The sequence below is a fragment of the Macaca mulatta genome, chromosome 11 (genome assembly GCF_049350105.2).
Source record: "Macaca mulatta isolate MMU2019108-1 chromosome 11, T2T-MMU8v2.0, whole genome shotgun sequence".
In the NCBI taxonomy this organism is placed as follows: Eukaryota; Metazoa; Chordata; class Mammalia; order Primates; family Cercopithecidae; genus Macaca; species Macaca mulatta.
In genome coordinates this window covers 70,507,402-70,535,054 of record NC_133416.1, presented here as the reverse complement: position 1 = coordinate 70,535,054, position 27,653 = coordinate 70,507,402, and the positions used below count along the sequence as shown (strand labels likewise).

Here is a 27,653-nt window from a genome sequence, read left to right as displayed (position 1 = left end):
TATCAATAGTTCTGGAATGTCATGAATATACTTTGTTTGTGGCTTCTGCTAATCTTCACTAAATTATTTACACAACCTTTCCTTCCCATATAATGTGCAAATTCCTCCTGGAATCTCTCTGCTATTACACTTCTAATAAAACTGCTTTCATCTTTACATGGAAGGCCTTCTGAGGGTCATTCTTTGTCTGAGAATATCTTTATAGCAATTCACATTTAAATTACTGCTTAACTGGATAAAAAAATTCTAAGTTCAAAGTTTTTGTTTTTCAACACCTAGAAAATATTACTACACTATCTTTCTCTTTCCTGTGTCTCTGTTCCAAAATTTTATAACAATGTTATTCTGTTTTCTTAATGTGTTTTTCTCTTTCTCTCTGGAAACTTAAAAAATGTTCTCTGATGTTTTCAAATTTCATGATATTATGTTTATGTGAGGTACTTCTTTTTCTGTCTGTTTTGATACAGAGATAGTTTGGCTCTTAATTTTTTCCATATTTCCTATATTGTAACACATAGATCTTCAGAGTTTCTCTTTCACCACCATGTTCGTTAACCTTACTTTAAGGAAATTCCTCCTTCTGACAACATTTGGGAGAATTCTTTGACCAGCTCATTAGCATACTTGAAGTATATTCTTTCCAATATTTAGCCCAGCTTTCTAATATTTTACCTCTACTGTAATATTTTTCATATTCATGGTTTCCAACTGGCTCTTCATTTTTCTTTCTTTCTTTCTTTCTTTTTTTTTTTTGAGACTCAGTCTTGCTGTACCCAGGCTGGAGTGTAGTGGCACAATCTCGGCTCACTGCAACCTCTGCCCCCCAGGTTCAAGCGATTCTTCTTCTTCAGCCTCTTGACGAGCTGGGACTACAGGCGTGTACCACCATGCCCAGCTAAGTTTTGTATTTTTAGTAGAGACAAGGTTTCACCATGTTGGCCAGGCTGGTCTGGAACTCCTGACCTCAGGCAATCCTCCCACCTTAGCCTCCCAAAGTACTGGGATTACAGGCATGAGCCACCACACCTGGCCTCATTTGACTCTTCTTTAGAACTGAATATTCCTGTTTCTTTTTCATCTCTTGGGAGAAATGTATTATGTTTATTTTGAAGTTTTGTTTGGTCTGGTTCAACAATTCTGCCTCATCTAGAACAAATTATTCATCTGCTATGTCCTTTATAAAGTGGTCGTGTTCCTCGTATGTTTGCTTATTATTCCTGAGAACTCATTTTCCCCTGGGGGTATGGGCTGCTTAGGCTGGCAATGGGGTAGGGGTGCAAAGCACAGGCCCCAGCTTATTCACTCCTGTGACTTTAAGTGGCCAGGGAGGGGAGATCGTTTTCCCCTCAGAGAACCTTCCTATTTTTTTACCTACTCATTGCTCTTTTCCAAAACCCTAATGCCCTATGATCTCCTCCAGGCTGCCTTTCCTCCCTAGAACACAACTACCTTCTGTCCCCCTACTTTATCCTTGGTCCTTCAGATTTACACACTTTCCTCTCACTTTGAAATCATCCCTCAGTGTTGGGTAGGAAGATGGAGCCTTCAGCTTGTGCTAGTTGGCCATTGTAACATTGTGTCTACTCATCTCTAGCACACTTTCATTCCTCATTCTTCCCCCATTGCTCCCCTCCTCTGCCTTCAAAGAAAACATACACAGAGGCACACATTAGGATAGTACTCTTCATTTGACCAGGCACGGTGGCTCACGTCTGTAATCCCAGCACTTTGGGAAACCAAAGTGGGTCAATTACTTGAGGTCAGGAGTTTGAGACCATCCTGGCCCACCACCAACATGGTGAAACCCCGTCTCTACTAAAAATGCAAAACTTAGCCAGGAGTAATGGCAGACACCTGTAATCCCAGCTACTGTCGAGGCTGAGGCAGGAGAATAGCTTAAACCTAGGAGGAGGAGGTTGCAGTGAGCTGCAATCGTGCCAATGTACTACTCCAGCTTGAGCGACTAAGCGAGACTCTGTCTCAAAAAAAAAAAAAGATAGTGCTCTTCGTCCAAAAACCTGGTGGGGCAGTGGGAAGGAGTAGAATGAAGAAGATATACATAAAAGAAGAAAAATAAATGGATTGTGTTCCCCTGCAGCTCAGTGACTCCTATTTTGTGGATTTCTACTCAGAGGAAATTCATTTCAAATGTGGTTCTCAACCTCAGCTACACATTATAATCATCTATAATTTCAAAAGCTTCCTAGGTGATTCTAATGTGCAGTCAGGACTGAGAATCACCTGACATATAGCAGCCAGGTATACCCTATCTTAACCTTTGCTGTTCTGGACAGAAAGGAGCACTAGATATTCCAAACTGGCTTCAACTTTGCAGATTTGAAAGTTTGGGTGAAATCTGATAAGGCAGGACACACAGGTAAGGAGTCACTAGTACAAACATCAAGAGACAGATATTCCCCAAAGTCATTTTTGGAATCGCGCCACATGGTAACAAATTTATAGTAGGAAACTTTATAAGAATGTAGAAAATCCCGGCTGCTCTGCCGTTGGGATGTGGAACAACACTAGACAGCCAAATTAGAAGGCAAAGTATTTACTCTTTATGTCAAGTGAAGACACAAGATTGTAATAAATACATCTTTTTTAGTCAAGAACAAAAATGTGAATCTCTTTGGTTCCATAATTTTCATACTTATAAAATTACCCTATTCATTTTATGAGGTGTTTTAAGTATTCTTACATTAGGGATGTCTGGTGTTTCATGTTATATCTCAGACAATTCATGTGGCAGTTTGGTCTGTAATATGAGAGTCTTGCTACGAGGTAATGCTCTTTACTTAATGTGAAGTGGATCACCTGACGTGGCCTAAAAGAATGTGATGTGTGAAAGCAACACTAAAGTTTCTCAAAATATGTCTCTGTGGCTGAGAAAGAATTGGGCGAACAGAATTGGCTTTCTTCTAGATCTAGATATTCATTTTGAACTGTGTTATCAGAGTTTCAGCAAATATTTATTTTAGGCTTGTGTCGTATGAGGCTCTGTGCTGGGGACTACAGGTCAGGTATTAAGCAGCTTAAAGTCCTTATTATTTCCTAAAATATCATTATAAGTGTGCTGTCAGACCTTTTTATTTTATTGGATTAACTCAGTCTTTTGGGGAAATAGTCTGATAATTCAAAGTTCAAGTTTCCTATCAAGGATGCTTCTATCCTTTCAAAGAGTCACGCTCCCCTCCTCCTTCCCATGATGATGCCTCGTTCAAAGGGATGCCTGTGGACCGTACACCATGAGACTTTGGGAAAGGGGACCCTTGGCCTTTACTGGTTCCCACTGGCCTCTGATTGAGGTTTAACTTACATTTCTTGGCCTCTCTATGTGAAGCCTTGATGATTCTCCTGCTAAAGTTCTGCAGCTGGTGGAATTTGGGGTGTGTCCTCTCTGTATGACGAGGGAATTCCAGCCTCCTTCCTGACTTGCTTTGCTTCCATCATAGCTTTCATTGATGCTAAGATGCTTCAAGTCTCAAGCTCGTCCTCCATTTGTCCACTGGCTTAGGCTGCCCATGTCCCTAGACTCTGCCATGGAGTCACCTGAACTGTCAGCCACTGGAGCATACTGGAGCTGCTGGCTCCTGCCCGTGCTACACAGGAGCATTTTTCCATCCTGTTTCTGGCAGCACACCAATTTACTAAAAGCCAGTTTGCATAAAGATCGATTTGTATATTTTCCTAACCAGCTTTTTATTGACTGCCTTTTTTTGTTTTTATACCATAAAAGCAGTTTAATAAGTGTTCATTATATATCTGCCTCAGCTTCTTGTTCTGCAGTTGAAGACTGAGAAACAGATGAGTGACAGAAGGATGGAGCAGTGGAAAAATCAAGGGATGTAAGAAAATCACATTCAGAAAATTGTATCTTCTTATATCTACATGAATATGTAGATATGAATACCCCCTTCATGAACACAAAAATACAGATACACGTATAATAATATATTACAGCATTTCTCAGAGCATTTAAAATGCCATCAGAGTCTCTGAATATTTTAAACTTATTTCACCATGGATATTTTATATTGCAGAGGTTTTTGTTTTAAGAAGTATTGTTCTATGAAATATATTTTAGGAAAACTTTCAGTAAATGAGGGTAAGGAAGTTTTCTCTTTCCTTTCACATTTTAAGAAAAATCTTATAAAATTTTATTAACTTTTAAATTTAATAAAATTTAATGAAAACTTTACACTAAATCTAATAAAAATTATAAAGCAATTTTGCTGTTGATATGCCTAAAAGTTTATCTTTCCTACACCCAGAATACTTCTTTGGATTCAATAGATATTTATTAAAATCAGCAACAAAACTTTTTCTAATATAAATATTAGAATATATATATATATTTATTTATTTATGTCAGGTATATATATATATATATATATATATATATATATATATATATATACCTTCTTTGGTTCCTAAGCTGTTATTCTGATCTGAATTCCAGTTTCCATTTACATGTTACAGAATGGAACATAAAGGAGGAAATCCAAAATCTGACTTGCCTAGGATGGTTCCACATACAGAAACCAATAAAGTGATTCACCATATTATCAGAATGAAAAATAAAAGCTATATGATCATCTTGATAGATGCAGAAAAAGAAGTTGACAAAATTCAACACACTTTCATGATAAAAATTCTCAACAAATTAGGTATAGAAGGAATGTACTGTAACACAATAAAGGTCATAGATCACTAGCCTATAGCTAACATCATACTTAATGGTAAAAAGTTGAAAGCTTTTCCTCTAAGATAGGGAGCAAGACAAGGATGTCCACTCTCACACTTCTATTCAATATAGTACTGGAAGTTCTAATTGCCAGAGCAATTGGGCAAAAGAGAGAAAGAAAAGAAAAAAGAAAAAGAAAAAAAGGCATCCAATCAGAAAGGAAGAAGTGAAATTGTCTCTATTTGCTGACCAAATAATCTTATACATAGAAAACCCTAAAGATTCCACCAAAAACTGTTAGAACTAATAAGTAAATTTAGTAAAGTTTCAAGATACAAAATCAACATACAAAAACTACATGGAAAATACTTAGAAGTAAATTTAGCCAAGACAGTCAAAGATTTGTACACGAAAAGTCTGAAATATTGATGAAAGAAATCTAAAATGACATAATAAAAGAAAAGATATCCCATGTTTGTGGGCTGGAAAAATTAATATTGTTGAAATATCCATACTACCCAAAGCTATCTACATATTCAATGCAATCCCGATCCAAATTCCAATGCCATTTTTCACAGAAATTTGATACCTGTCATGGGGTGGGGGAGGGGAGAGGGGAGGGATAGCATTAGCAGATATCTAATGTAAATGACGAGTTAATGGGTGCAGCACACCAACATGGCACATGTATACATATGTAACAAACCCGCACGTTGTGCACATGTAGCCTAGAACTTAAAGTATAATAATAAAAAAAATTTTAAAAGAAAAATAAATAAATAAATAAATTGCCACAAGGGATAATGGAAATAAATAAATAAAACCCCAAAACTCATGTAAAACCATAAAAGACCCCAAATAGCTGCAACAAATTTGGGCCAAAAGAATAAAGGAAGACATTGCATTACCTCATCTCAACATATATTATAAAGCTGTAGTAATCAAAATATCATAATATTAGCCTTAAAAACAGAAACATCAACCAATGGAACAAAATAGAGCACCCAGAAGCAAACCCACACCTACTACAAGAAAACATAGGAAAAAGCTCCATGACATTGATCTGGGCAGTTATATATATCAAACTGGGCAGAAATGTATATCGAACTCAAGCAACTCAATAGCAAGAAAACAAATAACCTGATTTAAAAAATGGGCAAAGGACCAGAATAGATATTTCTCAAAAGAAGATATACAAATGGCCAACAGGTATATGGAAAAAAATGGTCAACATCATTAATTATCAAGGAAATGCAAATCAAAACAACAATGAGATATTACCTCACTCCTGTTAGAATTGCTATTGCAAAAAGACAAGAGATAACAAGTGTTAGCAAGGGCATGAACAAAAGGGAGTCCTTTCACACTCTTGGTGGAAAAGAAAAATTAGTATACATATTACAGAAAACCATCTGGAGGTTCCTTAATAAAGTAAAAATAGATCTACCATATGATCCAGCAATCCCATTTCTGGTTGTATATCCAAAGGAACTGAAATCAGTATGTCAAAGAGGTATCTCCACCCCAATATTCACTGAAGGATTATCCCAATAGCCAAGATATGAAATCAATCTAAGTGTCTATCAATGGATGAATGGAATAGGAAAACATAGTGTGTGTTTCTATATATTGTTTAGCCTTAATGAATAAGGAAATCCTGTCATTTGCAACAATGTGGATGAAAATGAAGGACATTATGCTAAGTGAAGTAAGCTAGGTACAGCCACACAATTGCTGCATGATATCACTCATGTGTGGAATCAAAAAAAAAAAAAAAAAAAAAAAAAAAACAGCCAAATCTATAGATGTAGAGAGTAGAATGGTGTTTGGCAGGGCCTGGCTGTGGGGGAAAGGGAAGATGTTGTTCAAAGGATATAAAATTTCAGTTAGATAAGAGGAATAAGTTTTACTGGTTTATTGAATAGCATGATGACTATAGTTAATAATGATGTATTATATATTTCAAAATTGTTAAAAGAGTGTATTTTAAATGCTCTCACCACAAAAAAGAGTATATGTGAGTATATGAGGTGATGGATATATTAATTAGCTTGAGTTAATCATTCCACAATATATACATATATCAAAACATCACATTATACCTCTTAAATAAATATAATTATTATTTGTCTATAACACTAGGGTAACTGCCACTTAGTAACTGATAACTGAACGGCATTAGATCAGCAGTGGTACTGGACCATTTGGGGGCAATCTTTTCTTGTTTTGCTCCCAGAAGTCCTCCACAGGCAGGATGTCTCCACATATTTCACCATTGTTTTCCTTCTTGCTTCCATCTCCTTTCCAGTGCCACACATGGATTTCAAACCATCTGGGGTCTTTTTAGCTCAGCATTTATATTTACCAGACCCATAACTATAGTTTGTGTTTATAGCATCTCTGATCATTTCAAAGCCATTTACAAATAAAATATTTTGACCCTCAAAAAAAACCCATGTTACCTTTACCCTTAACATTAATATCTATGTTTCTATACCATTTATCATTTTAATAGTATTTCCTCTTGAGTTGAAAAAGACTATTAATTTGCCCCTCACCACACTATGAATTGGCCAAGCCAGAAACATTTTTTTGAGTTTTTAAAAGAGTTTTTTTTTTTAATAGATTTTAAGAATTTTTAAAGGGGGAACTGAAATTCAGCCTGATTAAGGAAATTTGCCAAGGTCTCACAGCTCATAAGTCAGAGATGGGACTAGAGCCTAGCTCTTGGCTCCTCATCCAATCCATATCCATTGCCCAGTGCTTCCATTCCAACCTGGATGTCTTTATATCTTTATATTGCATTACTATAATTGTCATGTAAAACAAACAGAAGCAAACCTTTAAATAAAATTTCCAGGACATTGGAACAGTATCCTTAGTTGATTAGTGAAATAAATATTTTGTATATCTTTACTTGGAATTCAATTTTAAGGGCAAATGGCCTAAGTTGGTCAATAGAATCATTTTAGTTATGATATATTATCTCAACCAATGCACTCAATGTATTTGAAAATTCTGAAATAAAAAAGAGGCATATGATGCCTGGTGTGATTACCTGACAATGAGAAGGCATAAAATTCCACTAGTGTAAACATCTAACTATCCCCTGTATATAAATACCAACTATGATAATTAACTTTAAAAGGAATAAATGAGCTCTTCCATAATGACTTCTATATTTTTTTAAAATTCGCCTGTTTATTTTAGAGCTGTACTGTGTGTAATTTAATGTACCTCTTTCGGTAAGAAATTATACCAGAGTTAAATCTTCCTTTTCAGAAATCAGAGATGACACAAAGGCTAAAACATTCTATGATAATGGAGAGGAAGATCAATATTGTTAAAATGGCCATCCTCTCTGAAGAAATTTATAGATTCAATGTTATTCATATCAAATTACCAATGACGCTTTTCACAGAATTAGAAAAAAACTATTCTAAAATTCACATAGAACCAATAAAGAGGCCAAGTAGCCAAGGCAATCCTAAACAAAAGGAACAAAGCTGGAGGCATCACATTGCCTTATTTCTAAATTTACTACAAGGCTACAATAACCCAAACAGCATGATACTGGTACAAAAGCAGGCACATAGATCAATAGAACAAAACAGAGAACCCAGAAATAAAGTCGCACACCTATAAACCATCTGATCTTTGACAAAACTGACAATAACAAGCAATGGGGAAAGGACTCTCTATTCAATAAATGGTGCTGGGGTAACTGGCTAGGCTTATGTAGAAGACTGAAACTGGACCCCTTCCTTTCACCATATGCAAAAATCAACTCAAGATGTATTAAAGTCTTAAATGTAAAGTCTAAAACTCTAAAAAAAAAAAAAAAATCCCAGAAGAAAACAGAGGAAATACAACTCTGGACATAGGCCCTGGCAAAGATTTCACGAGAAAAACTCCAAAAAAAATTGCAACAAAAACCAAAATTGACAAGTGAGATGTAATTAAAGAGCTTTGCATAGCAAAAGAAACTATCAACAAAGTAAGCAGACGACCTACAGAATGGGAGAAAATATTTGCATAATATGCGTCCAGCAGAGGTCTAATATCAAGAATTTATAAGGAATTTAAGATATTTACAAGCAAAAAGCAAACAACCCCATTAAAAAGTGGGCAAAGGACATGAACAGATACTTTTCAAAAGAAGACATACACATGACCAACAAGCATATGAAAAATGCTCAACATCACTAATCATTAGAGAAATGCAAATCAAAGCCACAATGAGATACCAACTCCCGTCAGTCAGAATTGCTATTATTAAAAAGTCCAAAAATAACAGATGCTGATGAGGTTGTGGAGAAAAGGGAACACTTATGCCCTGCTAGTGGGAATGTAAATAGTTCAGCCACTGTGGAAAGCAGTTTGGAGATTTCTCAAAGAACTTAAAACAGAACTATCAATCAACCCAGAAATCCCATTACTGGGTACATAATCAAAGGAATATAAATCATTCTACCGTAAGGACACATGCATGTGTATGTTCATTGCAGCACTATTCACAGTAGCAAAGACATGGAATCAACCTTGATGCCCTGATGCCCATCAATAGTGGACTGGAAACAGAAAATATGGTACATATACAACATGAAATATTATGCAGTCATTAAAAATGAGAGCATGTCCTTTGCAGCAACATGGATGCAGCTGGAGGACGTTATCCTAAGTGAATTAATGCAGGAACGTAAATCCAAATACCCCATATTCTCACTAATAAGTAGAAGCTAAACATAGAGTACACATGGGCACAAAGAAGGGAACAATAGACACCTACTTTATGGTGGAAGTTGAGAGGAGGGTGAGGATTGAAACACTACCAAAAATGTTGGTACCTGATCACCATTTCATCACCATTACCTGTGTGATGAAATAATTTGTACACCAAGCCCCAACAACACACATGTAACAAATCTGCACATGGATCCTCTTTACTTATAATAAAAGTCGGGGGCCGGCGGGGGAAAGTCTCCCTTTTCATCTTACGTTATCTCCCAGCATATTCTTTGTTTCATTATGTTCTGTTCTTTGCTTCAGTTAAAATAGGGAGAGTTATTGCTTTATTTCTGAACAATCAATAGAAATCATTTTTTCTTTACACCATGAGTCTGCCTACTCACAGCAATGTATGGCCCAATAATGCAATAAAAAATATCTCATTAGAGTGGGGAGAAATGTCATCTTCTCACGTAGAAAAACAATTTGTTTTGGCTTTACGTAGCAACCTGCTGACTCCAAATATGGCTTAATAGAATTATTTGCTGGGGTAATTCTCCTAAATTAGCTGTAGATCTGAAAAGTTATTGACTTAAAAGTTATATAACAGAAGAAGGAATAAGTTGGGTTGGCCATGTGTATCCAGGATATATATTATAATCTCAATTTTATGTAGAAGGAGAATCTGGTAAGGTGGGAAGTGTTCCAAAAGCACTAATAGTCTATGGTGGGCAGAACAGTTTTTTGGATTCAGGTTTTGGACCTAATTTTGCCTCTTATCATTTGTGAGACTTGGAAAAGTCACATCCTGCCTAGACTTGAACTCCCTCATTTCTAGAGGAAGTATCTGATCCAGAAGGTGTCTCGGACCGGACTCTGCTGCCTTCTCTCCCTCGTAAGTGGGGCTGGCTTCTGCCTTAGGTGATCACGACTAATCCTCATTTTGGCAATAGAGATGTAAACTTCATGATTCCAGTACTCCCATACTCATCCTCAAGACCGTGACTCTGCCTGACTTCTTCCCTACCATACTGTAGCCTTCCGGGTCCTGTGCTATGGTATCTTAACTGACACTCTATCTGTTCTCACTCTCCTCCATTCATTTGCACATAAAGCCAGAGTATTCTCTTTTGAAAGATACAAAAATGATTATGCCTCTCCCTTGTTAAAATTCCTTTAGACTTTTCCCTTTCTTGTAGATCAAACCCAATATCTTTAATGTGACCAACGAGACTGCATGATTTGCTCCTGCCTAAGCCTTCAGTTTCATCCTGCTACAGTGCTCCAATCACATGCTCTTTTTGTTCCCACAAAATAATCCTATTCATTCCTCAAAAATTGTCACTGCCTGTTCTGTCCTCCTTAATATCTTTGTTCCTGCTTGGAATATAAGCTTCCTGAGCTCCTATTTCCTTCAGCTCTTTATTCAATGTTTTGAACATGGTAAGTATCAGTAAAACACTTTTGGATAAATTATTAGCAAAGTCACCTTGGCTATTATCTAGTCAGAACTTTGTGGCCAAATTCTGATGACTGTTCTCCCTGTGACTTAGTTTCTGTCAACAACTTTCCTAGTTCACCAGTTAGATTCATCATCACAATTTTCTGCCCTTACCAAAAAGAAAAACAAAGATAAAAATAAAGAACTATTTTTTACAATACAGAATATTTACTTCACAATAAGATTTACAACAGAGTTCTCCTAGAATAATTTATGTACTTGATTTAAATTATTATTTGATTTCCCCAAATTCAATTTACATTATGTTCTTTGAAAACAAATAATTGCATGCTTAAACAAGATGCAATCTTAGGACTTTCCCATGTTCTCCATTGTCAAATGAAGGAACCAATGCCCAGAGAGGTCTCAAGGCTTGGTGATTTGTCTGAGATTGCCCTGGGCCAGTAGACAACCTACTAAGAAAAGGCAACATTGTATTTAGCAAAAACTTTAGAGATGCTATTTTTAATAAGTATGCTTAATCCATAAATATTCATTTAAAATAATTTACTTAGAGTTGATATACACAAGCACAGCAAAATGGGTGCATATAACCAGCCAGTACTGAATACATGCTCATTAAACACTTGCTGAGTTAAGGGTGAAAAAAGGAAGTGAGAGTTGACAGCTGAAAACAAAGCATTAATTTGTAGAATATTCTGAAGTTTCTATAAGTCAGGTAAGCCTAAGTAGAATATGCTAAGACTGATGGAAATAAAATAGACAAGTTATTAGAAATTTCAAGAGGGGGGGAACTGTTGCTAATCATTTAAATATAAAATTTAGAGGACTTTTCCCCCCTCTTTTGTTGACCCTTAAGATAAATTAGCTACATTTTTCATGCCAAATAGAAACTGTTTTAGAAGAAATATAACTTAAAAAGATAATCAACTTTATCTCTAAATAAGTATGAAAATGTCTGCCAAAAGTCAATATTCTTGCATAGTGTTCTAACTGGAAAGCTCACCTTGCCTGCTTCAGTCCTAACTTTCTTCAGATCTCATCTGACATCTGTTCCCCACCTAAATTATATTTTATAATTCATGTATAAAGTATAGTATATAATTTATATAAAATATAATAATCATTAATTTTATTATTGCTATGCCACCCATTGTCTCCATTTTCTGGACACAAAGTACTTATTATTCATCTTACACATTTTAAAAGTTGTTTTTTTTGTGAAGTATTACTCTTTAATTGCATTAGGCTTATATGTTTTGTTTTAACTATATTAGAGAAATCCTTTGAAAACAGAACAGTTCATTGGGTTTTATATTCATCACAGCGTCAAGCACAGTGGGCCCTAAATAAAGACTGATAAATCCAATTGAACAAATGACAACATAGCAGGGAGTGCCATGCTCTTTATTTGGGGATGACACAGCTGGAATCATTTTAGAGAGGGAAGTGTTGAGACTAATGGTCACTCACTGACATGACCAGAGTTCAGATGCTTAGATTAATATGTTTCCAGGAAACAATGACTTTGTTCTTTTGTTACGCAAAACCAAAATGTTTAGTGATCAAAACAGTTCCAAAGTTTCTTCTTTACATTTATACTAGAATAAAATATGAATATGCATAAATTTATTTATAGGCATACCACTGTGATTTGGGTTGTTTTGGCTATTTATTTGTAGTAGTCCATTTTCATATTGTGAATAAAGACATACCTGAGATGGGGTAATTTATTGAAAAAAAAAAAGAGGTTTAATGGACTCACAGTTCCATGTGGCTAGGGAGACCTCATAATCATGGTGAAAGGTGAAAAGCCTGTCTTACATGGAGACAGGCAAGAGAGAGAATGATGAGAGCCAAGTGAATGGGGAAACCTCTTACAAAACCGTCAGATCTCGTGAGATTTATTCACTACCACAAGAACAGTATGGGGAAAATCGACCCCATGATTCAATTATCTCCCAGCAGATCCCTCACACAACACGTAGGAATTATGAGAGCTGTAATTCAAGATGAGATTTGGCTGGGGACACAACCAAACCATGTCAACCCAGGGCACCTCCTAAATTTCATGTCCTCACATTTCAAAACCAATCATGCCTTCTCAAAAGTCCCCTAAAGTCTTAACTAATTTCAGCATTAACTCAAAAGTCGACAGTCCAAAGTCTCATCTGAGGCAAGGCAAGTCCCTTCTGCCTATGAGAGTGTAAAATCAAAAGGAAGTTAGTTACTTCCTAGATACAATGGGAGTACAGGCATTGGATGAATGCACCCATTTCAAATGGGAGAACTTGGCCAAAATGAAGGGACTCAAGGCACCATGCAAGTCCAAATTCCAGCAGGGCAGTCATTTCTTAAAATTCCAAAATGATCTCCTTTGACTCCATGTCTCACATCCAGGGCACACTGATGAAAGAGGTGGGCTCCCACAGCCTTGGGCAGCTCTGCCCCTGTGGCTTTGTGGGGTATAGTCTTCCTCCTAGCTGCTTTCATGGGCTGGGGTTGAGTGTCTGTGGCTCTTCCGGGTGCACAGTGCAAGCTGTCAGTGGATCTACCATTCTGCGGTGTGGAGGACAGTGACTCTCTTCTCACAGCTCCACTAGGCAGTGCCCCACTGGAGATTTTGTGGGGGATTTTCAACCTCACACTTCCCTTATGCACTGCTCTAGCAGAGGTTCTCCAAGAAGGCTCTGCCCCTGAAGCAAATTTCTGCCTGGACATCCAGGCATTTCCATACATCCTCTGAAATCTAGGCAGAGGTTCCCAAACCTCAATTCTTGACTTCTATGCACCCCAGGCTCAACACCATGTGGAAGCTGCCAAGGTTTGGGCTTGCCCCCTCTGAAGCCACAGCACAAGCTGTACCTTGACCCCCTTTAGTCATGGCTAGAGCAGCTGGGATGCAGGGCACCAAGTCTCCTGGCTGCACATAGCAGGGGGACGCTGGGCCCAGCCCACAAGACCATTTTTTCCTCCTAGGCCTTCTGGCCTGTGATGGGAAGGGCTGCCATGAAAGTCTCTGATATACACCCCCAGAGACAATTTCCCCATTGACTTGATGATTAATATTTGGCTCCTCATTACTTATGCAAATTTCTGCAGTTGGCTTGAATTTCCCCTCAGAAAATGGGGTTTTCTTTTCTATTGTGTCATCAGGTTGCAAATTTTCTGAAATTTTATGCTCTATTTCCCTTTGAAAACTGAATGTTTTTAACAGCACCAAAGTCACATCTTTAATGCTTTGCTACTTAGAAATTTCCTCTGCCAGATACCCTATGTCAAGTTCAAAGTTCCACAAATCTCTAGGAAAAAAGGCAAAATGCCACCAGTCTCTTTGCTAAAACATAGTAAGAATCATCTTTACTCTAGTTCCCATCAAGTTTCTCATCTCCATCTGAGATGAGAAGCATTTGGTCAAAGCCATTCAACAAGTCTCTAGGAAGTTCCAAACTTTCCCACATATTCTTGTCTTCTTCTAAGCCCTCCAAACTGTTCCAGCCTCTGCCTGCTACCTGGTTCCAAAGTCGCTTCCACATTTTTGGGTATCTTTACAGCAGCACCTCACTGTCAGTACAAATTGACTGTATCAGTTCATTTTCACTGCTGATAAAGACATACATGAGACTGGGTAATTTAAAAAGAAAAAGAAGTTTAATGGACTCACAATTCCACGTGGCTGGGGAGGCCTCACAATCATGGCAGAAGGCAAAAGATATGTCTTACATGGTGGGAGGCAAGAGACAGAATGATGAGATCCAAGCAAAAGGGGAAACCTCTTATAAAACCATCAGATCTCATGAGAGTTATTCACTACCATAGGAACAGTATGGGGAAAATCGCCCCCATGATTCAATTATCTCCCACCAGCTTCCTCCCACAACACATGGGAATTATGAGAGCTACAATTCAAGATGAGATTTGGGTGGGGACACAGCCAAACTATATCACTATTATTGCATAAAACATAGTAGCCTTACACAGCAATTTATTTTGCTCATAATCTTGTGGGTTAGGAATAATGAAACTATTCAGTAGGGTAGCTTGTCTCATATCCCCATGTTGTCACCTGGAGTAGCAGGAGGATCCCAACATAGAAGATGACTTCTTCACTCACATATTTTGTGTGTTGGTGCTTTTCAGTCTCTCCCTCTCCACATGGCATCTAATCCTATAGGGGTTCCCCAGATGCCTTGGGCTTCTCACAGCATGGTAGTCTCAAGGTATTAAGATATCTTACAGAGCAGCTGTCTTCCAAGAGTGTTCCAAGAAAAAGAGAGTAGAAACTATCGGTCTTTTCAGGCCCCGGCCTGAAATTTGAACAACATCATTTTTGCTGTAGCCTTCAGTCAAAACAGTCATGGAGCCTGTCTATATTCAAAAGGACATAGACCTCTCCTCTCAGTAGAAGGAAATCCAAAGAGTTATACTCTTTTAAAATCTGTCATATGGGTTTGCTATCTTTCTATTAAATGAAACTTCTGTGTAGAAAGTGTCACCTTGGTTCACACATGGCCTTTGGAGCTTCTGCCCAAATAAATACTCATATTAAACTTAAATTTCCTGGGTTAAAATATAAAACTTTTCCAGCCCTGCTTTGAAGTGGATAAACCCAAAATGTACCACTTCTGCATTGTCCCAACCTATTCTCAACATATTAGTCTTTTTTATATTTCTGTTATGTAACTCAGTCTTGTAAGCTAGAATTTATGGACCTTCAGGAATGACATTAGGGTTCTAGAATCCTTCAAAGTTGTAACTAACCTCTGTGTATATGCATTTTGCAAAGAAAAGTCCTATTAGTTTCATCAACTCTTTGGAACATTTTTTATTTCCCTAAAAGAGTTAAAAGTAACTCTGCCAGAGGGATCTATGTTCATTTCCCCCTCCTTAACATTATTAGTCTGTTCTCACAGTGCTAATAAAAATATACCCAAGACTTGGTAATGTATAAAGGTTTAATTGACTCACAGTTCACCATGGCTGGGGAAGCCTCAGGAAACTTACAATCATGGTGGAAGGGGAAGCAAACACATTGTTCTTCACATGGTGGCAGCAAGGAGAAATACAGAGTGAAGCAGGGGAAAAGCCCCTTATAAAACCATCAGATCTCACGAGAACTCACTATCATGAGATAAGTATGGAGGTAACTGCCCCCATAATTCAATTATCTCCCGGGGGTCCCTCCCATGATACATGGGGATTATGGGAACTACAGTTCACGTTGAGATTTGCATGGGGACACAGTTAAACCATATCATTCTGTCCCTGGGCCCTCCAGAATCTCATGTCCTCACAATTTGAAATGCAATCATGCCCTTCCAACAGTCCCCTAAAGTGTGAACTCAGAGGTCCAAGTCCAAAATCTCATCTGAGACAAGACAAGTCTTTTCTGCCTATGAGCCCATAAAATTGAAAGCAAGTTAGTTACTTCCTAGATACAATGCGGGGAGGGTGTATACAGGCATTGAGTAAATACAGCTGTTCTGAACAGCCCCCCTTTCTGGCTGTTTTCATGAGCTGGCATTGAGTGTCTATGGCTTTTCCAGGTGAACAGTGCAAGCTGTTGGTGGATCTCATGTCCTCACAATTTGAAATACAATCATGCCCTCCCAACAGTCCCCTAAAGTGTTAACTCATAAGTCCAAGTCCAAAATCTCATCTGAGACAAGACAAGTCTCTTCTGCCTATGAGCCCATAAAATTGAAAGTAAGTTAGTTACTTCCTAGATACAATGCGGGGAGGGTATATATAGGCATTGAGTAAATACAGCTGTTCTGAATGGGAGAAATTGGCCCACATCCAGGGAGCACTGATGCAAGAGGTGGGCTCCCACAGCCTTGGACAGCTCTGTCCCTGTGGCTTTGCAGGGTACAGCCCCCCTTTCTGACTGTTTTCATGAGCTGGCATTGAGTGTCTATGGCTTTTCCAGGTGAACTGTGCAAGCTGTTGGTGGATCTACCATTCTGGAGTCTGGAGGATGATGGGCCTCTTCTCACAGCTGCACTAGGCAGTGCCCCAGTGGGGACTCTGTGTGAGGGCTCCAACCCCACATTTCCATTCCACAATGCCCTAGCAGAGGTTCTCCATGAGGGTTCCACACCTGCAGCCAACTTTAGCCTGGACATCCAAGCATTTCCATACATGCTCTGAAATCTAGGTGAAGGTTCTCAAACCTCAATTCTTGACTTCTGTGCACCTGCAGGCTCAACACCACATAGAAGCTGCCAAGCCTTGGGGATTGCACCCTCTGAAGCCTTGGCCTGAGCTTCAGGCCTTTTAGCCATGGCTGGAGCAGTAGGGGAGACCTGGGCCCAGCCCACAAAACCATTTTCTCTTCCTAGGCCTCCTGGCCTATGATGGGAGGGCCTGCCAGAAAAGTCTCTGACATGCTCCAGAGACGTTTTCCCCATTGTCTTCTACTCCTTGTTACTTTTGCAAATTTCTGCAGCAGGCTTGAATATCTCCCCAGAAAGTGAGATGTTCTTTTCTTTTCTTTTTTCTTTCCTTTTTTTTTTTTTTAAGACAGAGTCTCCCTGTTTCACCCAGACTGGAGTGCAATGGCATGATCTCAGCTCACTGCAACCTCTGCCTCCAGGGTTCGAGAGATTCTCCTGCCTCAGCCCCCTAAGTAGCTGTGATTACAGGTGCCATGCCCAGCTAATTTTTTGTATTTTTAGTAGAGACAGGGTTTCACCATGTTGATCAGGCTGGTCTGGAACTCCTGAACTCAGGTGATCCACCCGCCTCAGCCTCCCAAAGTGCTGGGATTATAGGCGTAAGCTACCACACCTGGCCAAGATTTTCTTTTCTATTGCATCATCAGGCTGCAACTTTTCCAAACTTTTATGATGTGCTTCCTCTTGAACACTTTGCTGCTTAAAAATTTCTTCTGCCGGCCGGGCGCGGTGGCTCAAGCCTGTAATCCCAGCACTTTGGGAGGCCGAGACGGGTGGATCACGAGGTCAGGAGATCGAGACCATCCTGGCTAACACGGTGAAACCCCTCTCTACTAAAAAATACAAAAAAGTAGCCAGGTGAGGTGGCGGGCGCCTGTAGTCCCAGCTACTTGGGAGGCTGAGGCAGGAGAATGGCGTAAACCCGGGAGGCGGAGCTTGCAGTGAGCTGAGATCCAGCCACTGCACCCCAGCCTGGGCGACAGAGCAAGACTCCGTCTCAAAAAAAAAAAAAAAGAAAAAAGAAAAAAAAATTTCTTCTGCCAAATACCCTAAACCACATCTCTCAAGTTCAAAGTTCCACAGATCTCTAGGGCAGGGGCAAAATGCCACCTGTCTCTTTGCTAAAGCATAACAAGAGTCACCGTTGCTCCAGTTCCCAACAAGGTCCTCATCTGCATCTGAGAACACCTCAGCCTGGACTTCTTTGTCCATATCACTGTCAGCACTTTGGTCAAAGCCATTCAGCAAGTCTCTAGGAAGTTCCAAACCTTCCCACATCTTCCTGTCTTCTGAGCCTCCAAGCCTCTAGGAAGTTCCAAACTTTTCCACATTTTTTCTGTCTTCTTCTGAGACCTCTAAATGGTTCCAACTGCTGCCTGTTGCCCAGTTCCAAAGCAGCTTCCACATTTTTGGGTATCTTTATAGCAGCATCCCACTCTCTGCAGTACCAATTTACTGTATTATTCCATTCTCATACTGCTAATAAAAACATACCCGAGACTGGGTAATTTATAAAGTAAAGAGGTTTAATTGACTCACAGTTCACTGTGGCTGGGGAGGCCTCAAGAAACTTACAATCATGGTGGAAGGGGAAGCAAACACGTCCTTCTTCACATGGCAGCAGCAAGGAAAAGAGCAGAGCAAAGTGGGGAGGAAAGCCCTTTATAAAACCACCAGATCTCATGAGAATTCACTCACTATCAAGATAACAGTATGGAGGTAACTGTCCCCAGGATTCAATTACCTCCCACTGCGTCCCTCCCACAATGCGTGTGGATTATGGGAACTACAGTTCAAGATGAAATTTGTGTGGGGACACAGCCAAACCATGTCATTAACATTTTGTTTTGAAACGTATTCATTTTCAATGGAAGAAGACAGGCTGTGTTAATATTTCACTAGCAAGGCCAGCTCTCTATGGTTATAGCGAAGGTGTTACTGGTGCAGAATATGAATAGAATATGGCTTACTAATGGCCACTTGTGACATTCTTACCCTCAGATTGTCAAAACTTTAAACAAAACATTTCAGGACATAGGCATGGGCAAGGACTTCATGACTATAGCACCAGAAGAAATGGCAACAAAAGCCAAAATAGACAAATGGAATCTAATTAAACTAAAGAGCTTCTGCACAGCAAAAGAAACTACCATCAGAGTGAACAGGCAACCTACAGAATGGGAGAATATTTGTGCAATCTACCCATCTGACAAAGGGCTAATATCCAGAATCTACAAAGAACTTAAACACACTTACCAGAAAAAAATCAAACAACCCCATCAAAAAGTGGGTGAAGGATATGAACAGACACTTCTCAAAAGAAGACATTTATGCAGCCAACAGACACATAAGAAAAGTGCTCATCATCACTGGCCATCAGAGAAATGCAAATCAAAACCACAGTGAGATACCATCTCACACCAGTTAGAATGGTGATCATTAAAAAGTCAGGAAACAACAGGTGCTGGAGAGGACGTGGAGAAATAGGAACACTTTTACACTGTTGCTGGGACTGTAAACCAGTTCAACCATTATGGAAAACAGTATGGCGATTCCTCAAGGATCTAGAACTAGATGTACCATATGACCCAGCCATCCCATTACTGGGTATATACCCAAAGGATTATAAATCATGCTGCTATAAAGACACACGCACACGTATGTTTACTGTGGCACTACTCACAATAGCAAAGACTTGGAACCAACCCAAATGTCCATCAATGATAGACTGGATTAAGAAATATGGCACATATACACTATGGAATACTATGCAGCCATAAAAAAAGGATGAGTTCATGTCCTTTGTAGGGATATGGATGAAGCTGGAAACCATCATTCTGAGCAAACTCTCACAAGGACAGAAAACTAAACACTGCATGTTCTCTCTCATAGGTGGGTATTGAACAATGAGAACACTTGGAAACAGAATGGGGAACATCACACACTGGGACCTGTCATGGGGTGGGGGGAGTGGGGAGGGATAACATTAGGAGAAATACCTAATGTAAATGATGAGGTAATGGGTGCAGCACACCAATATGGCACATGTATACATATGTAACAAACCTGCACGTTGTGCACATGTACCCTAGAACTTAAAGTATAATTTAAAAAAAAAATTCAATAATAGCACCCACACAGGTACTGGGTACTTCTTTCCAGAAATATTTATTGGCTACTACTGAGACTAAATGATCATAATATAGGAATTTCTTTTATTCAATTTAATTAACTAGCATATACAGAAAAAATAAAAATAAAAAACACTGTAAATGATAAAAGTAAAGTCAGTACTTCTTCCCCGGTCACTTATGCAAAGAAAAGCTTGGATGAAATTCAGCCATCCATTGCAAGTCTGAGATCAACAGATTGGTTTTCATATGTGAAGTAAATATCTGTTATTTTTGCCAGCTTAGAATACTCTCCTTTTCTAGCAACAGAAGCATTCTTTCCTATGAGGAATCCATTTCATGCGATCCACATAAGGCTGTTTTCACTCTTTCCCTGCCCACAGGGATGGACATGGAACCCAGGCCAAGCCAATCACAGAATTCCATCTTGTTGTCTATTGTGGTTGGCTCAAGGATGAACATATGATCCAACCTGAACATAATACTCCCCAGGAATTTTCTGTTATGTCTAATGAGAAATATACTCTCTTTTCACTGTGGTTGCCAAGATGGTAGGATCTGAATCTTGGGCCACTAGGGACCAAGCCATAGAGACACTGTAAGAAATGAAAATAGATAGAGGCTTAATGATCTTATGTATGCCCCAGGATCCGGCTGTGCCTAAAGCTTTGTGCCTCTGCACTTTTCTTTTTTTGCTAAAACAAAGTTAGTGTTGAGTTTCTGCCCATGGACAAAAACGTACTTGTTAATGCAGTGGGACCTCCAAAATAATCTATAGTTGAATTGGAATTTGTCTAATGAACTTTAGACTTAGTATAAATCCTCTTTACACTTAACCAAAACACAAAACCTTACTGATGATTTATCTTGTAATAAGACTCCAAGAAAAAACATATGTAATGTCTTAGAATCATGAAATATGAAAACTTAGAAACTTAGAGACCGTATTAGTTGTCAATAACTATTTTGGGGAAAAGGAAAGGAAGACTTTTACCTGCTTGCTGTGAGCTAGACTGGATAGATGCTTACTTATCTTTCCCTTCCTTGACACACAGGAGACCACATTTCCCAGCCTCTTTTGCAATTAGGTTGGAACCGTGAGATCATTCTGGCCACTAGAATGTGAAAAGAAGTCACGTATGTCACTGGATCAGGCCCCTAAAATTTCTCTTGAACGCCTTGGCTCTCTTTCCTGCCTTATCAATGTCCACCCATCTAAGGATGAATTTGGAAGTGTAAGATTCCGAGGAACTCCTTGATGGAACAAACATGGACCTCTGAGTCACTGCTTGGGGGAAAGCTGCTCAACTTGCATTAGACTTTGCATGAGTGAGAAATAAAATTTTTGTGAAGCCACTGAGGTGTCAGAATTGCTCTGTTACTACAGGACAGAGCCTGTCCTACCCTAATTAATACATTGGCTATTTACAGGAGTTTCATGTTCTTGTGGTTGTTATAAAGAATTTGAATTGGAGCAAAACGGAAGAGAAACTAAATATGTAAATATAATCCAAAAAGATTAACATGATGTAAATTAGAATGATGGGGTATGAAGAAAAGAAAGAGAAGAAAAGTTTCATGGGCAAAGGTTGGGGACTTGTTGAATGAGAGATTCAAGAGTGTATCTGAGTATGTAATAATTTGGAAAAAAGAGAAAATATTCTCAAAAAGTTTGAATTAGACCCTTTAATTGTTCATTGAGTTATAAAGGCAAAATTAGAATTTCTATCTAATAAATTTTGACTGATAGACTGAGCTTCCTTGAAAATAATCCTATACATAAAAAGTACCATGTAAGTTGCCAGCTTATACATACTGAGGTATTTGCATATGTATCTTCAATGTATTACTTACGTGATTAAGGAAAACAATAGGTATTTAAAATAGCACTTAATAGGAGAACATTGGTTATTTTAATTTTCTTACTCTCCAACCCCTCTTTCTCTCTGAAAGAAGAGAGTGCTGTGAGTAAGCAACCCAAATATCTAGAAGACTGTTTGGACAAGGGCTAAGTATCCACTTTGTGTCCTCTCAGGTAGTCTCAAGAAAGAATACAAAAACCAGAGTTAGCCACTCTGGCTCCACTTTATGTCATTTACAATTCAAAATAACTATAATATCAATGGATGTTATAGTTTTACTGGCACATGAGTGCCAGTAAAAGATCTTATTTGGGCTCAAAAAGGACAACCGGAGGCCTGGCACAGTGGCTCACACCTGTAATCCCAGCACTTTGGGAGACTGAGGTGAGTGGATCATGAGGTCAGGAGTTCAAGACCAGCCTGACCAACATGGTGAAAACCCTGTCTCTATTAAAAACACAAAAATTAGCTGGGTGTGGTGGTACATACCTGTAGTCCCAGCTACTTGGGAGGCTGAGGCAGGAGAATCGTTTGAACCTGGGAGGTGTAGGTTGCAGTGAGCCAAGATCGTGCCACTGCACTTCAGCCTGGGTGACAGGGCGAGACTCTGTCTTTAAAAAAAAAAAAAAAAAAAAAAGGAAGTTCAAAAAGGACAACCGGGAAATATTTAATGATCGATATTCATGCCTTTCATCAATACATGTAGTCCTCTTCCCTTCTCTGGGCACACAGAAATCTGCCTTCTTGGATTAGGTGTGGCTAACTGGCTACAGTTAATAAAACATCAGTGAAAGTGATGTGTGTCACTTTTGGGCAGAATTATTTAAGAGCTGGTACATGATTCTTTCTCTTCCCTTCTCCCTGCTACAGTAACTGGTGACATTCCAAATGATCAAGCCTCCTCACCGAGGTTCCTGAATGAGAAGCACATGGAGTAAAGCCCCAACTATGCATGATGAATAGTAGTATGAATAAGAAATAAATCTTGATTGCTCTAAGCCGCTGAGATCTGGTGTTTGCTTGTTACTTTAGCATAATTTAGCTTATCCCGAGTGATACATACACTGAACAATGGAGATGGGAAGATTGAGGACCCTACTTTAAAGCAGGGAACTGGAAGGACACTTTGTTTTATTGAAAACACCTTCCTTTGCCTACTTTAATCCTAAGTCTTTACACAATTACTATGAAAAGGGTATAAGCACTCTTATTTTACAACGAGATTAACTTCTTGTTAAAAATCATTTAACCAGAAACAGAATTCAAACAAGATTTCTCTGAATAAAAAGCCATGTGCTAATTAGCTAAATCATTGGTCATGCCAAGAAAGGAGTTATAAAAAAGTTCAAATTTATAAGATGTCTGATAGTTCTAGAAAGGGAAGGCTACTCAGATTGAGCTAAAATTCAATTTCTGAAGAAGGAAATGTATCCATTGATGCAAGGAGACATCTAGAAGCCAATCAGAAAGCAACACAGCAAAGGAAATTTTCCAAATGGAAAATGTAAAAAAAAAAAAGTAGAGTTTCAATAGGTAATTTAAAATAGTCTTCTAGTCTTCTTCTTCCTTCATAATAGCCACTTGAAATTCTTTTCCAGGTTAAAGCAGCACTCTAACAAGACCAGCAAGCTTGAAGACAAGAAGGCAAGAATGAGGAGCAGTTGACAAGGACATTCAGTCATGCTGATCTTTTGTTGAAATCCTTTAGCAGCAAATCAATTGACTTACAGAGAAATCATTACAGATGAACTGAAAGTTCACTAAATGCTACGATGCAATGAGGACTGACATTAAAAGACAAAGCTGGCTAAACATTTAAGAAACAGAGAAGGGAGGAAAAAAATTAAAAACAATATTACAGAAAGAAATGAGACTCACCAGTGTTTGTAAATAACCAGATGGACTACATAGAGACATGATATAAGAAAGTTTCGTTGTACAGATTAGTCCTCTATTGCACAGGCACAAGAAATTAAATGAAATATTCACAGTACAAAGCTCAGGGTATCATTACAACACTGAATAAGCACACCACTGAATTTTAAGAAATTGCCCTGAAACCACTAGGAGAGAGGGATATAAAAGAAATAAGAGCTGTCTGGCAATGGCAAAATGCATTAGGATTTTCTTTTTTGAGTGCATGCTAAAATGGGGATGAAACTGGTGCTCTTGTACGCTTGTTTCATCTCATCAGAACAGTGTGGCTTTTAAATTTTAATCTGAATGTTCTTGAGAAAGATGTGAACTTAGTTAGCTAAATTCCATTTCTCCCACTTCCTCTGTTCTATAACTCACATGTATATTACCTATTTGGCCCTTGAAGACATTTCCCTGTTTTAGAAAAAAATTAAAAAGACATTAAGACAGAGTCTTAAGTCAGAATGAGACCTCCTAAGACACTCGCTATGGGGTCGGTGGGACAGAGTGGGCTGGAATAGAGGAAGAGGAAAAAGGGAAAGAAAAATGAATAGAAATAGATGAACAAATATGTCCTTACTTTGATGTGTTCTGTGCTTTGCGTTTATAAAACCCCCAAAAGGAGGAACTCTCACAATGTTGAATGTCTATTTAAATGTCTCAGGAAAGACTTCATTGAGAATTTCAAATGTCAGGGGAAAGGGAGAATGTAGAATGCTTTTAAAATGTTGAGTTGCTTTTAATTAAAAGTTACTTTTTAAAAAACCTATAGCTTTTAGTATTTTGCTTCTGAATATAGCACTTCATGCACAAGATGAAGTGTTACATTTACTCCATTAAACTTGCACATCCTAAGAGGTTAGACTTCTTCCATGAGAACCAGTGGAAGGAGTTCCAGAAACATTTCAGAGTAATTTTCAAATATCACAAGACCTTCCCAATATGCTCTCTCTTTCTACAGTTCCCTAGAAATTCTGCTATGCTTCCTCATTTTTCCTCTCCTTGACAATCACTGTTCTAAAACAACTGTTACAAATGGGTGAATGTTAGGTCTCTTGGTGCTGTGGGAGGGGGAGAAAAGCTAACAAGCCTTAGCTTATGCCCTGGCATTAAATGTATTCGAATATCCAAAGCATTCCTAAAAGGGAAGTCCTTCTATGGTTCTTAACAAGAAACACTTAGAGAGTAAAACCTCATTCATAAGAGTTTATAATTTTTATTCATTTTGTTAGACATCTTAAGATAGAATTATTTTAAAATTTTATCCGCTTGAGAGCATTCAATTTATTATTTGCACTAAGAACATTCATACTCTCAGATATCTGGATCAAAATAAAAAGAATGATAGAAGCTTAATAGTCCATTTTTTAAAATCTGACACAATATTAACAGAGCTTTTGTACAACTCTTCACATAAAGTTCAAAAGGATGTTTTCTGAGATTCATTTAAGGCAACATTCAGAAGAAAGTGCACTGATACTATCTTCTCTTTTGAAAAGTAATGGTGTATGCAGAAGAACTTGAAAATATCAATTGATGTATTTTTTTATTCTCAGTAATTTCTAAAACTTTCAAGTCACATAGTCACTCCAGTTGTAAAAAGCATCATTTGTTGCTTTGTAAGTGTATGGGAAAGAGAATAAGGAGGGGAGGAGTAGAGAAAGGAGATGCAAATTTATACTGAAAGAAACACCATTGCTCAGCTTTAAAATAGAGCTAAGTCCATAGCAAATAAATAATATAAAATCCAAAGAATGTTTGATTGGCAAAAGCCAGAATCTTGAAAAAGAAGAGATTTTTAGGTATTCCTCTGTTTGCATTATAAGCAAATCCTGGCTGATGTAGAGAATAGAGCTTATCATGCCTCAAATCACAGAGTGAAAAGGATTCTGGAGTTAGGTTCCAAGATGGCCAAATAGGAACAGCTCCAGTCTACAGCTCCCAGCATGACTGACACAGAAAATGGGTGATTTCTGCATTCCCAACTGAGGTACCGGGCTCATCTCACTGGGGCTTGTCAGACACTGGGTGCAGGACAGTGGGTGCAGCCCACAGAGCGTGAGCTGAAGCAGGGTGAGGCATCGCCTCACCTGGGAACTGCAAGGGGTTGGGGAATTCCCTTTCCTAGCCAAGGGAAGCCTTGACAGATGGCACCTGGAATATCGGGTCACTCCTACCCTAATACTCTGCTTTTCTAATGGTCTTAGCAAATGGCACACCAGGAGATTATATCCCATGTGTGGCTCGGAGGGTCCCATGCCCACAGAGCCTCCCTCATTGCTAGCACAGCAATGAGGTCTGAGATTGAACTGCAAGGAGGCAGAGAGGATGGGGGAGGGGCACCCACCATTGCTGAGGCTTTAGTAGGTGAACAAAGTGGCCTGGAAGCTCGAACTGGGTGGAGCCCACCACAGCTCAAGGAGGCCTGCCTGCCTCTGTAGACTCCATACCTGAACAAAAGGCAGCAGAAACTTCTGCAGACTTAAACGTCCCTGTCTGACAGCTTTGAAGAGAGTAGTGGTTCCCCCAGCATGGAGTTTGAGATCTGAGAACAGACAAACTGCCTCCTCAAGTGGGTCTCTGACCCCTGAGTAGCCTAACTGGGAGGCACCTCCCAACAGGGGCCCACTGACACCTCATATGACTGGCTGCCCCTCTGAGACAAAGCTTCCAGAGGAACGATCAGACAGCAACATTTGCCGTTCTGCAATATTTGCTGTTCTGCAGCCTCCATTGCTGACACCCAGGCAAACAGATCTGGAGTGGACCCCCAGCAAACTTCAACAGACCAGCAGCTGAGGGTCCTGACTGTTAAAAGGAAAACTAACAAAGAGAAAGGATATCCATACCAAAACTCCATCTGTATTTCACCCTCATCAAAGACCAAAAGTGGATAAAATCGCAAAGATGGAGAGAAACCAGAGCAGAAAAGCTGAAAATTCTAAAAATCAGAGTGCCTCTTCTCCTCCAAAGGAAACAGCTCCTCGCCAGCAACAGAACAAAGCTGGACAGAGAATGACTTTGACGAGTTGAGAAAAGAAGGCTTCAGACAACTGGTAATAACAAACTTCTCTAAGCTAAAGGAGGATGTTGGAACCCATCACAAAGCTAAAAACCTTGTAAAAAGATTAGACGAATGGCTAACTAGAATAAACAGCATAGAGAAGACCTTAAATGATCTGATGGAGCTGAAAACCATGGCACAAGAACTACGTGATGCATGCACAAGCTTCAGTAGCAGATTCGATCAACTGGAAGAAAGGGTATCAGTGATTGAAGACCAAATGAATGAAATGAAGCAAAAAGAGAAGTTTAGAGAAAAAAGAGTAAAAAGAAACAAACAGAGCCTCCAAGAAATATGGACTATGTGAAAAGACCAAATCTACGTTGGGCTGGTATACCTAAAAGTGATGGGGAGAATGGAACCAAGTTGGAAAACCCTCTTCAGGATATTATCCAGGAGAACTCCAACCTAGCAAGGCAGACCAACATTCAAATTCAAGAAACACAAAGAACACCACAAAGATACTCTTTGAGAAGAGCAACTCCAGGAAACATAATTGTCAGATTCACCAAGGTTGAAATGAAGGAAAAAATGTTAAGGCAGCCAGAGAGAAAGGTCAGGTTACCCACGAAGGGAAGCCCATCAGACGAACAGCGGATTTCTTGGCAGAAGCTCTACAAGCCAGA

General features: G+C 38.9%; 1 long non-coding RNA gene across 1 annotated transcript in view; it reads left to right on the top strand.

Annotated features, from left to right (window-relative positions):
* The window catches only part of LOC114670881 (uncharacterized), a 355,785-nt gene extending 328,537 nt beyond the window's left edge, over positions 1 to 27,248 (top strand). Inside the window, exon 3 of the long non-coding RNA XR_013401197.1 lies at positions 23,645 to 27,248. This is a non-coding gene — a long non-coding RNA (uncharacterized LOC114670881). The remainder of the gene's footprint in view (positions 1 to 23,644) is intronic.
* Positions 27,249 to 27,653: the final 405 nt, after the last annotated feature.